Source organism: Bombus affinis, chromosome 3, assembly GCF_024516045.1.
Source record: "Bombus affinis isolate iyBomAffi1 chromosome 3, iyBomAffi1.2, whole genome shotgun sequence".
Lineage (NCBI taxonomy): Eukaryota > Metazoa > Arthropoda > Insecta > Hymenoptera > Apidae > Bombus > Bombus affinis.
Genome location: NC_066346.1, coordinates 7,171,489 through 7,184,880, shown reverse-complemented (window position 1 = coordinate 7,184,880; position 13,392 = coordinate 7,171,489). Strand labels below are relative to the sequence as shown.

At 36.7% G+C, this 13,392-nt stretch overlaps 1 protein-coding gene and 1 long non-coding RNA gene across 3 annotated transcripts in view; one reads left to right on the top strand and one right to left on the bottom strand.

The window, feature by feature from the left end:
* The window catches only part of LOC126914140 (protein split ends-like), a 380,706-nt gene that overhangs the window by 159,570 nt on the left and 207,744 nt on the right, over positions 1–13,392 (bottom strand). The gene's annotated exons all lie outside the window — the stretch shown is intronic.
* On the top strand, positions 1,503–5,210 carry LOC126914170 (uncharacterized). Its single transcript, XR_007709595.1, has 3 exons — positions 1,503–1,853; positions 4,626–4,754; positions 4,857–5,210. It is a non-coding gene; the product is annotated as an uncharacterized LOC126914170 (long non-coding RNA).

Below are 13,392 nucleotides of genomic sequence, written 5' to 3'. Positions count from 1 at the left end.
GTTTCATATAACACACAATATACTCATAAAGGGGTCTACAAGCAATGTTTAAATGCCTTTTACCTTTCAACTATAAATCCGAGATAGAAAACGAAATTTTCATATTTAAGGAAAAATAATTCTCTATTAACGCGCTATAAATCCTCCAGCTTTCTCAGTCTTCGTAAAAGTATACGGTAAGCCAAGAGTACGCGGTTCCCACGCGAGGAAGTAGTAAAGTAAGTAAGTAAAGTTTATTTCGTATGTCGCGCTGGAGTAAACGAGAGAACGAAATGTACAAAATAAAAAAAAAAATAAAAAATACAAAAAATAAAAAGAAAAGGAAAAAGAAAGAGGGAGAAAGGAGGGTCTCGAGTTTGCGTTCCCCGATTCGATCGGCGTGCGTGTGACCGGTGATAAGTTAATGCCGCGATTGCCGTACGTGAAAAGAGTGAAAGGGTCGGTGTGCAATAACGGGGGAAGTTTGGTCGCGATACGAGGCAGACGAAGGAAAAGGAGAAGAAAGAGGCAGGGGAGAAAAAAAGGAAGGAGAAGTACCGGTGCAGTTGCACTCATTTACTTTCCCTGCCAGCGTGAGTCACACATGAAAGAACCTAATCTCACGCGATCGTGTCGTGTCCGGTGACCCCTGATCTCCTCGCGAATCCCTGTGCAAGCCCCTGTCAGCCACCCCCTCGTCGCTCGGTGCACAGTTCTTTTCGTTACACGCATTTAAATGACGCTGCTTTACATTTTTTTCTTCCCGAATATTATGGTTTTATTCCGGCGTTATCGTCGGTGCCGATCTTCTCCTGGGCCGACAACCCGCGCTCATTTATTTTCGACCACCACGTTTCCTCCCTTTCTCCGTTTCTCTATCCCTCTTGCAGTTTCTGTCGTGTCTACCTGCCTGTTTAATTATTTCTTCGCACGGCTTAATGGATAAACATGTTCACCACATTATTACACCTATGTTAAATCGTTGGCTGGTGTTGTAAAGGCTCTTAAAGCGTGGGCGTTGTTCAGGCTTCTACATAACTCGTAGAGAGCTAGTTATTTTGGCAAGCAAAAGAAGTTTGTCGATACTAATATGCTAGAAATATGTTGATTAGTACACTCGAAGTTTCAAAGGTATATAAATAAAGATTACGGGAGACGAACGCGATAAGCCACGTTCTCCTTTCTTTCCTGCGGACGGGTACTTCTCAAACATGTTATATCGCCAATTAGACTCGCGTTTCTAAATTATTTAATTCTGCGATTAAAGTGATGATATCTTCTTTTTAAATGAAAAGAGCAATAAACATGTACATACTTAATATGTTTTTCTCCTATCGATCGTCAGATAAATGACCAAATTTAGAGTCTATGCAAATTCAATTTCAACGATCTATTCCAAAATTCAAACCCTCGTCTCTTCAGCCTCCTTCTCGTCGTCACCAGCGTTATCGGTTGATACGTAGCCGGTCGTCAATGAAGCGGTATAACGCGATCAATTACACCAATTCTGGCGTTAACTGCGGTTCGAGGCTGTTGGTCGCTGGGTCGAGACGTCTGATCGTTGGTATATGCGGCTAAAGTCCCGATCAAATAATTCGACGCATACAGTCGGTGAAGATAGTGCAAAATTAAATGGTTTATTGGCGGGTATCGAGCCGTGACGCGGACTCGAACAACTGAGATGAGAGCGACTGCAGGAAGACTATAGGAAAGGCTCATTAGCCGCAGACAGTTGACAGGACAAAGCTGGATTGTTCTTTCCCCTCTGCTCAGCCTCAATGTCGACCCCGTATCACCCTTTAGTCCGCCATCATCCGTCGTCCACGAATTAAGGATCTTGCTTCTCGGGCTCGTCAACCGGCAATCCAAATCAGGTAAGAGACATTGTCATCATCGTTCGCTACCCATGTTCTTCGTATGCCTTTCTCTTCTTCTCGTTGGTATCACAGCTCACATCACTAATCACGGCCTGGCCATTCACTCTCGTTTCTCTCTCGCACTCTTCCATCCTATGCCATCGGTGCGACACCAAGGCAGCCTTTCACGTACAAAAATAGCAGCGGCTTTGTTCCGTGCTCGCACGACCTTTTTCTGTTTCTCCTTGTTCGCTCTCGTGTGCTCGTCGTCGTTGCTTGCTCTTGTTTTTCGATTCTCTTACGTTCATCTCTTTTTCCGCCCAGACGATCCTTTCAATGCGACCTCTTTATAAGCGATACGATAAATACTCTCTATCGCGCGCTCCGAAGCGTCACCGACTGCCGAACGTTGGATGGACGAGCGCAGGGAAGAGTAATTCGATTTCTTTTAGTGGTGAGTAAGATCCGTGTAATCAGAGCCATTTGTATCGAAGAGTTCATCGTAGAGGTTTTCAAGATCTTGAAAATCAGTTTGACACGTTCAAGCCAGCTGCGATACTGTGTCGCCTGTATTAAGCCGTCGAGCTTTCGTTGAACTTACCATTCAGCTGATCAAAAATGTTTTCACCACGTATACAACAAACGATAAGCGAAAATTGGTTCGAAAAGATAACACGAAGCGTGACAATGAAATTTCGGTAATAATCCTATTTCTTTAAAAAGAAAAAAAAAGTGAATTACTAGAGATGTAACAAAGAAATATCAACAATCAATTGGACGTTAGAATATGTTCGAACAGCAAACAGTCTTAGGGAACTGCTGAACTTTGTATTCATATAACATTGAAAGAAAAAATGTTTAAATAAGACGAGACAAATTTGACGACAAATACCAGGGAAAAAGAGAGGATCGTAGAAATTTACATCTCATTAGAATTCGCACAAATCGATTGATTCCTTTCGATGTACTTATACGCCGTTCATTTCGTCATTTCAAAGAGCTCACGTACTATATCGCGATTAAAATGTAAATCCACGCGCCGACACCGGTCAGTCGATAAAGCGTCGTGATTTGCATTGTCGATAAGCGTAAATGAACAATCCCGATCGTTTCCGATTCAGTTAAAAAATTGTTTCGCATAATTAGCACGCGATTCGGCCGAACGCTATCTGGCCGACTTCTCGGTTAATACAAGCCCGGCATTAGTATGCGCTCATTACGCATTAAAATCAGTCGCTATCGCGTTGTGATTGAATTTCACAGGTCCAACGTGAACGAGTTTATTAACAGACATGCATGCACGATCCATCACTACCATTAAATGCAGTGTGTTGACACTAGATGCTCGAATGTAGTTATTTTTATTCAGTCACGCTTTTCTCTTTGTTGCTTTATTCTTAATTCTAGAACATTAATTTACAATAATATTTATTAAAAACACGTGCACAAGAAATCGTATGCAATTGACAGAAACAACTATTAACAGAATTCTAAGTAGAATAAGGTTTTCAGAATTGTAATATTAAATACATTTCTGAGAAATATCTAGACAGTTTCGCACCAGTCGAACGTTAGCCCCGTTCAAACGTTCTTTCCGGGAACAATTCATTTTCGAGAAACAACCGCCGTTTGAGATCGACGTAAGCGCTTTATTTGTCTCCCATTCGGTGTCCTCGAAAGAGGATCGAGGCGGATCTGTCACGCTGAAGCGTGACAAAACGACCAGTGCCGGGAATCGGTCGCGGTTTCAGACGTGATGAATATACAAGCGGAGACAGCTTTCACGGCTATGGAATGTCGAACGTGGGTGAAAAAAATGTGTTGGGCTATTTCCGAACATACGTCGATTGTTTTTTGATCTCTCGTTAACAATCGATATTACGTTGCTTTCTATTACGCATTGTAATTTCTCAGTTTTACTTTCATTCGACGATATTAGCTTTTAATTAATTAGGTTCAGCGTTTGTCACGTGACGTTTACATAACTGACACTTTTCACATTATCGATCATTTCTTTTTTCGCTTGCGGACATCTTGATTTGTTAATATGAAACATTTTAACGTTGAAGCTACCAAAGTTGTGAAAGTGAGCGATTTCAAATTTCTTCTTTTTATAATTATGTAAGAACATAATATCTATGATTATATAAGAATTTATAAGAAGAGATAATTTTAACAAAATTAATATCAACTTTTATTCAGATGGAAACGCAACTCTCTCTGTCCCTATTTTATTTTCAGCATACAATTTTAACTATAATTATTTATACAGATTGTATTTAAAACTTAAGCATATGCTAGCTTTATTTTTACTTAGCACAGATGACTATCCGCTTAGATATTAAAAGATGTAAACAAATCAATCAAATTCGTAGACATGTCTGAACTACGAGATAGAAAGTGAGCTCAGTGACAAATAATGCCTATGGAAAATAACTGTCAGAGAGAAATATGAACACTGTGTTGACTCAGAATTAACGGATGACTAATTATCTGACAAAAGGTCGGAGAACTTAATGCTATATTTCAAATATTTTTTTATGAAATGAGAATAAATTTGAGGACCTACTTTTGAATATAAAAGTAGCCTAAGAGTATAAAACATAATTTATATTAGCATTTTTTATTAATAATACCGTTATTGATATAAAACTAAATATCATAGTATAATATATATAATGTAGTATAAATCATAATAATACAGCAACTATTTTATTATTTTCCATTATTTACATGTTACTAATAAACAATTCAGGAATAATAGCGTAATTTATCAATAATCTTTTTCAGATAAATGACTTTTAGTTTTTATGTATCATAACACTCATTCCGGAATACATGAATGTATCCCATCGTAAGGACGATTTCACTTTTGCAATAAGAAACAGAAGATGTTTTCTGTGACATCGCATATGCCAGGTACCGGAATCCATTGTGCCACTTGTTGCAGTTTTGAAATAACTTTCTTCTCACAGAGCACAGCGACATAATTCAATTTACCTATAATAAATTGTATTTCAGAATATACAATTAAGGAAAGAATTGTAACACTATCTGTCAGTGATTAATTTATATTTCAATTTATAACATATCGAAGTGAATTCGCTTTTAACTCGTGTTAAAGTTTATATTCAGTCATGGTGGAACGTTAATATAGATCATATTAATAACCATCCACACGTTGAACCATGCATACATTAATAAAATTTGCGCAAATATATGCCAGCTGTGACTGCGACGATTAAATCGCCAACATTATTTATCGAACAGGTTTCCTACGATTAATTACATTAAACCGGACTTACAGGATTAAAATCCGCTTGATATATATGATTCATTATATTTTGTTCGTTATGCAATTTAAAAAAAGATATATTTGAGATGTTTAGCCAGTAAATGTTTGCCATTATGTTCTATTCTAGGTAAACTTTTTAGCTAAGAAGCGAACGTTATACAAAGATCATTTGAAGTTTTATTAGAAGCTTGTTAAAGTATCAAAGAATCAATTAAAAAATGAAAAATTCGAACGTTCTTTAATTAACTAGATAACATTCTTCTTTACAATTAAACATTGCATTCATTACATTTGCAGAACATTTCAATCCTAACAAGACATATGCGATGAATTAAAAAAAAAAACTCAACTAAAACACATACAAGTGACTAAATAACGACGAACAAAAAGCTGAAAAAAGCTCGACGTAGATCGAAATTAATGGAAAGCGAACACGAGGCAGAAGAACGATCTACAATTCGTTTTCGTCCACATGTGTCAGGTCGGGCCAAAACGCAACCCCGCCGTTACGGCGTCTCGGCTGATTTATCGAAATTTCACGTCGAATTGGCTCGCACGGGGATCAACCAACAGTGAATCGGAGGACAGACCGAAAAGAACGTGGCTGTTAGTTCGGCCGGCTCATAATTTGTTCACGGTTATTTTTAGGCGAGTCTCAATCTCGTCGTGTCGACACGAATGAGAGTGACTCCTCGGCGCCAGTGGTACTGTCAGTCGTAACAGTGACAACGAGACCGACCGTTCGATGCTGGAACGAAAATAAATCCCTGGATGGGCTACGAAGGCTCGCAAGAGCCACGGATCCTCGTGGAATTTTGGGACACGTGTGCAAACACTGCGGCAAAGCTCGTTATTGTTCGCCAGCTAGAATTCCCGCGGTTTTATTCATCGACGATTTCGCGAACAACGCTGCCTTTATCCTGTTCTGGATTTCCCATCAACGAACGCTTAAAACGATTTCTGCGAATGGTTACGGTTTACGTGGAAATGTACTGCTATATCCAGGATAGAAATTGTAAATTAATAGAATACGAAGAAATTTTTATACTTATACTTAAATTCACGATTTGGGAAAGTTATCATTTTCATAAATTTAACCTTGCGATTCGGAAATTACGGTTTTTGTAGATTTAACTTCGTTGTTTAAATTCCAATTCTTCGATACAAAAGGTGTACAGAGATAACTAATGATACATTAGTGATACAATGATGTACAAACGATACTTCCAAAGCTAAAAAACGATAAATAATGATAAAAATCCCAAAACTGTATAACATTGAACGTATATTACTTTCAAGCATTTATGGTATCTAACAAGTTAGGAAAAAACGATATACATATAACAACAAATACATATAAACAAATAAGTAATTCATATCATCTGAACATATTAGAAATTAACAAGGAAATAGTGTGAGATCAGTAAATAATTAAAAAAATATATTTGTATTACATCTTATTGTTTGCTATACGTATTACCCAATTTATAATATGCATTGCTATACTCGATCGTTGCATCGTTATATTATAATCTATTTATAACAATAATCGACGCAGATTTGTTTCTCGCGATATGACTTTCTCTTTTCGTAAATAGATAAAAGCCTGATTATAAAAATTAAATTTCATATTATTTTTAAAGAAACTAATTGAATCAATTACAATTGAATAGAATCAATTAAATAAAGAAACTAAGATCGTCAGCGATCCTCGTAATTAAATAAAGAATTCAGTTTAATAATAATTGCTACTGTCTACACATATATATCTAATATCTGAAATGATTATTATCTATAGTAGTTAGCAAATTAATTTTCATACCAGCTATAGGATCAGTAAGCTGGAAATCATGAATCGCAATTCAATACGGCTCATTACATATATGGCTACGAGTACTGATAATTATTAATTATAATATTCGTAATTAATCTAACGCTCGTAATTATCGAATTATTTAAGCATTTCACAAAACCCAACATACAGGCATACGTAGAATTAGCTTACACGCATCAATTATGTTGTATTTTATTAATTCTAAAAATTAAATAGAAATTATAATTATCGGGCTACCTTCATTCAGTTTTCTTTTCAAGTAACAATTCCTACAAGCCAGTTTGATCTAAAATTCAACCTGTTCTTTAGATACAGTTTTAGAATCCTATAATTTATTCTGTTGAAAGTTTGATAATGGTCGAACATAATCTTTCATTGCTTCGAACAAATCCAGGTTCCTTCCTAAAAAAAATGTTAACCTTATTGAGATGTCGTAATACCAATTCCGTTATTTCTATGCTATTTGGTTATCTAAATCACAACATAAGCATTGCCTATGATTTGCACACAACATCGTCATACTTGTCACGAATTTCCATTTTTACCGAATTAAATTACAATAGATCCACGCTAAGTCGCGTGCAGCAGCACAATAAACGCAGCTCCTCGTAGATATTTCCTATTTCCAGGCAGAATGCTGTACAATATTTCGAACAAGACTATGACACAATGGCGTATTCAGATAATAGAAACACATTTATAATAGAAACTTGCAGCTGTATTATCTGATTTTCGACAATGACATGTTTTCCTACCCTTCGTCCGCTTCACGCTCGTAAAACGCAAACAAGTGTAAACGACGCGGCACGCACAGAGCGTGCGATTCGAAACTCTCATCGAACGAGAGACCAGTAGAACATATCGCGTGATAACGCTTTAACTGTGCTATTTCGCGTAACGCCGACAAATTTCACGCGAACGCGTCCCGATAATCTTATCTGCGCGACACCAGATACGAGACGTATCCCACGACGAGTAGGTTCCGTTAAATTACAAAAGCCCCAAAAGAAGCTACGTCTTGGGCAGAAATAGACACGATATCGGCGGCGTTCGAAGCAAAAACGGGAGAAGAACAAGAAAATACCACGCTACCAAATGGAGAACCCTTGGAAGAGGGTCTGTCACGTGGCGCAAAAAAGGCCAACTGTTTCTTTCAAGATGAATCGTTCGGGGACACTTGTCGAGTGGAATGTCTTCTCCCGTGAGATTAAACCTTGCCTCACGCTTCTCCTGTTCCGTCACCGCCTCGTCCGAAATAAAGGACGGGAAGCTCGTCCCAGCTGTGATAATGGTCCAGCGGATCTCGTCGATAAATCTCATTGTATTAAGGCTTGCTGCTGCTGTTGCTGTTACTGTTTCGGTTGTCAGACTGAACTTTCGTTAACCTTCCTGCTATACCTGTCTCTACTCTCGATACGTGGCTCAAGTTATAGTTTCAGTTGACTTAAGTTGTTGCACATGTGCGACTGTCTCATCCCTATGATATGAACGGATTCACTGTTTCGCTGCACGTAATCTAGTTGTAAATTGTAACAATCAACGACCACTTCGTGCCTACGTGTACTATTATTTCTCACAGTAATATTAAACAAATATTCAAGCACTGAAGATACTGTAGGAACATGTAGGTTATAGACGTTGCGGACATTATAACAATAATCTCAACAGTATTGCACCTAGAAGATCGATACATTGAAATTTCGTCGATTGAAAAATGAAAAAGTTATTCAGCTATCGAGCCTTCTGTAGCAATAAAGACAAGCAATTTAACAAATAAAAAGCACCATTTATACAACAACCAATAAGCCCTTAGGCATTTAGTAAGCAGATATTACCATGTCTCAATAAACACAATGCACGAAGTTTACATGCAAACTGCATACGCAGTCGTAGGTATTCTGTATTAATTAACTCTGCCAATTTCTAGATCAAAGCTTTATCAAAGATGGGAACAAAATCTGTTTTCGATATCAATTGTTTCGAGCAACATTCTGCTTAATTAATTGCACAATAGAATTACATTTCGCCATTGAAGTAGAAAGAGAGGAAAAGGAAAAAAATATCATATGAAACTGATGAAAATACAAGTTCACTGAGGAAAACTAATATCTATATTCGCAGACCCAACAAAATAGGAAGATAACCGGCAAATCTATATTGTACGTATATGTTTTATGCAGACAAAGAATCTGCCCCATGTGGACAGGGACAAGAAATTCTTTTTCACGAGCACTCTCCGATTTCTTTGGGTGAAACTTTCAGTATGTGGAGACCATCCCAAGGGCTCTGTAAAGATAGAAACTTCACTCCTTCTCCCTAAACAATTGATACACCGGAAGGGAAATTGCCCCCTTTTAAACTTTCTTTCGATACGATTGACCGTGCCGATGATACGACGTGAAAAACTGCCGTGAACCACGGGTATCCTCGATATAACAGAAAGAAAAAGAGGGGAGAAAAGGGCAAACGCGTGAATAAATTTGCAAGGGACGTTCGGCCGAGATATTACCGTATTAAATATCTATATTTCACGAAAGACACTCGATTTCGCGATAGAATTAATTGTTCAGCAGTTTACGTTTACGTAAAACAGATCAGCGAAATTGGGTTAATACTTTACAGGTAGCTTTATGCAAATTCCTCCGACATAGAAATGTCAAAGCACGCCGAATTCGATAATTATGTCGAAATTAATTGAGTTTCTCTTGCATGTATACATCGCAACAAGATACATTATGATAATTGTTTCCTCTGTTAATTGTAGAATGCAATTTCACGTTAGAATATAGAAACGCTGTATTGAACGAAGAAAACATCACCGAGCATTGAATTAAATTTTACAAATTAAATAGTGCACATTTAGCAAATAAATATACATTCGCAGTAAATACAATGACAAAATTTGGACACTGGTAGATACGTAAATAGTAAGCGTCGGAGATAGTTTTATTTTTCGATTTCGTTCAATTTTTTTAATAATCTGCGTTAATCGTAATCCTGACAATATTAACGATTTAGTTCCTAATGATAATATTAATAAACGGAAAACATCGACAATAGATTTATATAGCCATCGATGTATTTCTGTATTCTGTTTCAAATGACATTTGACGCGTATACAATAGAATTAATATCAGAAAATTCAACTAACCATTTGAATCGTTTCAATCACGCTACAACGAAACAAAGCGTCATTATAATGGATTTATACAGACAATACAACAATAAATAGCACATAATGCAATGATGTTTTCGCACATACTACGTGTACAAATTTTAGGTATTTTTCATCGTATTTTATTGAGATTATATAATTTGGAAAATAAAGGAAGTTTTACGTATGAAATAATTCATTTTAATTAATTATTAAAAATCTCTCTCGTCTCGATGTTTCGGCACAGAAATAATGTCTAAAATTATCATTGTTTTCTCTTTGCAGTATATTCATTTCGAAATAAATGGTTTCGTTACCAATCATACAACAACCTTCATCATCCCATTATGTTCAAATTTACGCGATCGTGTCTTTAAATTAACGTAATTTCACTGGTAAAAAACTTTTTTGTTTATAATTTCACTGAAACCATAAATGTAAATATTCTTGTAATCATATCATCGGTGATAAATTTGAGAACTTACACGCATCGTACTTTACACATTGAACAATATTAATGACTTTCATCGCATAAAATACAGAATATGAAAATAATAAATATCTTAAGATTATATTACCTCTTCGCCCCACTTACATCGTTGCGGTTATTTACTACTCAAAGATGCACAAATAATACACTCAAAGTTTAACACATTCACGGCTGATAATTTAAATTTTCTCTTCGAAGAATTGGCTCTTAAACGCCATGCTTTGTATCATTTGTTATCACTAATGCAGACAAATATAAAACATATATTCAACATATATATATTATTCTTATGTGCAATTATAGTTTAATTATAAGGAGACGCGATATCATATTATCGGTCAAAGTAAAATCATTTCTATAGAATTTACTATTTTAATTGAATGCCGAATAAAATAACAAATAATGTGAATGTTAATATTAATTTCAATCTCAAATGTTACAGGTATTTTACGTACATCTATGTGCAACACAATATAGCCTGGGATTGTTCATAGAATTATTTTAAATAAAGACGATATATCGTTTAATTAAACAATCCTTTTTTTTTTAATATTTTAGCCAAACAGTACCCAAACTAGTCTTCAACAAACGTTTTATAGCGATCAAAATTCGGCGTGTCAGATTGCAAGTACACGCTTGCGAGCGGATCTATTTGTGTTTCCAAAAATCCAACGAAACCCAGCCTAGTAGTATATAGTCGATGAAGTGTGAATCGTGGGCCAGCACGTCGACGCGAATTAATACGTTGAAAAGATAAAACCGGCTGGACAGGCGTCAATGACGAACGACCAGCGAACAAATTATCCTCGCTGGCTAGCCGGTTCAATTCGTTCTAAACGAAGCTTCCCGCAGCGCAAACAAACACGTTAACGTCCTTTAGACTCCAATTAAAGCGAATTGTTTAATTTCGCTGCGAATTTTTCTATTGCTTTTCCCTTGCGTTCATTCTCATGCTGTCATAAAACCATCACAATGATGGGTGATTGAAGATTCAAACAATACGAGTTCCATGATATACGATGAATGAGCTACCAGATTGATCAGCAATGTGACAAGGCATTTAGGAAATTTATACCGTGTAAATTATTCTTAGCTCGTTTAGATGCGACTTATAAAGATCTTCGCATTTAGAAATTGGTTTTTGTGATCCAGGAACCTCTTCCGTGTTTCTACTTACAAATGTAATTATGGCAAATTACGTGTTGTATTTTGAATAATATACCATATGAGATTACATTTGAAAATTCTATCTCCTTTCTATCAACGTTTGATACAAAAGAGACAAGACACAGGACGAGTTCAATATTCAATTGTATTGCAGAAGAAATCTATTCCAATAGAATCTCACATTACATTCTAAAATTCTATCTTCCCTTCTTCCTATCTAGTTAAAAGACCAACGTCCGATGCAAAGAAACATACGGCAGAAATTCAATATTTTAATACAACGATCTCCATAAATCATAAAACTACTTTCCAACCTATCCGATTCGCGAAGACCGTTAATCTCTTCATCCACCGAACGAACTTCGACTCGTAGCGTAAAGGAGACCTTCACCAGAAGCAGTAGGTACTTTTTTTTTTATCAAAGGTTACACCTTCCACTTTCTAACGACTACTTGGAAATTGTCGGCCGAAACGCAGAAGGGGTCGTGTCTCGGCGCAAGAATGTTGTTAGTCAAGCTTTTCTTCGAAAAGAAAGGGGGAGGGAGGAAAAAAAGAAAGAAAAGGGAGAAAAAGTAGCGCTATCACGATCGAAATAAAGTTCACGCGACAACGCCGTTATGTGTGCCGGGCACACAATGCGAAAGAACAGGGGTGAGTTATCGTGACGCATTGCCGGCTGCACCGAACGCACGTGGCCTGATGGTTGTTATCGGTCCTATCGGCCAGTGGCTGTATCAGTGCCGTCGGCACCGCTTATCGTCGCCGACGCCTGGCGTCGATCAGCAACCGTTATGAATTGTTTCCGCGCAAGTGACCGGCCAATCGCGACGTTACCCGGCCAAACGAAAAACTAGTTCCCCTCTGCTCGTTTGCGAAGCACAAAATGCCGGAGACGGTAAATTGCTGGCCACTGAAACGCGAACAAACGATATAATGACAGGACGCGTTGTCTTGTCCATTGAACGCTCGAACTGTGAATCGCTGTTACACAGAGCTGTGTGAGCGTGCTTCATTTTTCGTTTCTTTTCTTTATTTCGTTGATCGTTCGAGACTATCAATCCGCAGATTTAACGATCAAAGAGGCAGTTCTCGTTAATAATTAATACGTCGCTGCGTGATATTTAAATAACATTGGTTATACGTTGATAAGAATACGTTGCAATGCATTAAAATAATATTATAATGTGTACTAGTAACTATGTGGATTTATTCGCAAAATTTGTTTGTTCTTTATATGTTTGATGATTTTACGTTAGATACATATGTATTTTGTATTTTATACTATTTTGCTACTTCCCATCTATGTTTACTTGTTTATTATTCGTTATTAGACTACAGATGTTTATGTATTTATGCCAGATATGGATGTGAGAAAATGCATGAGCACAAATGTAAAGTATATAAAATATTTCAAAGATAAGACATAATTTTATTCGCGTTTATTTTCTTTATCAGTGTCTGTAAAAATATGCGTTTACATAACGTCTGCAGTGTACCCATTACATTCTTCGGTATTTATATGCTCTTATATTTCTTCGTTTGTATGTATAAATCTGATGTATACGAGGTGTATGTATCTATCGATAAACACGCTGAAGAAATAAATAAAGAAAAGAA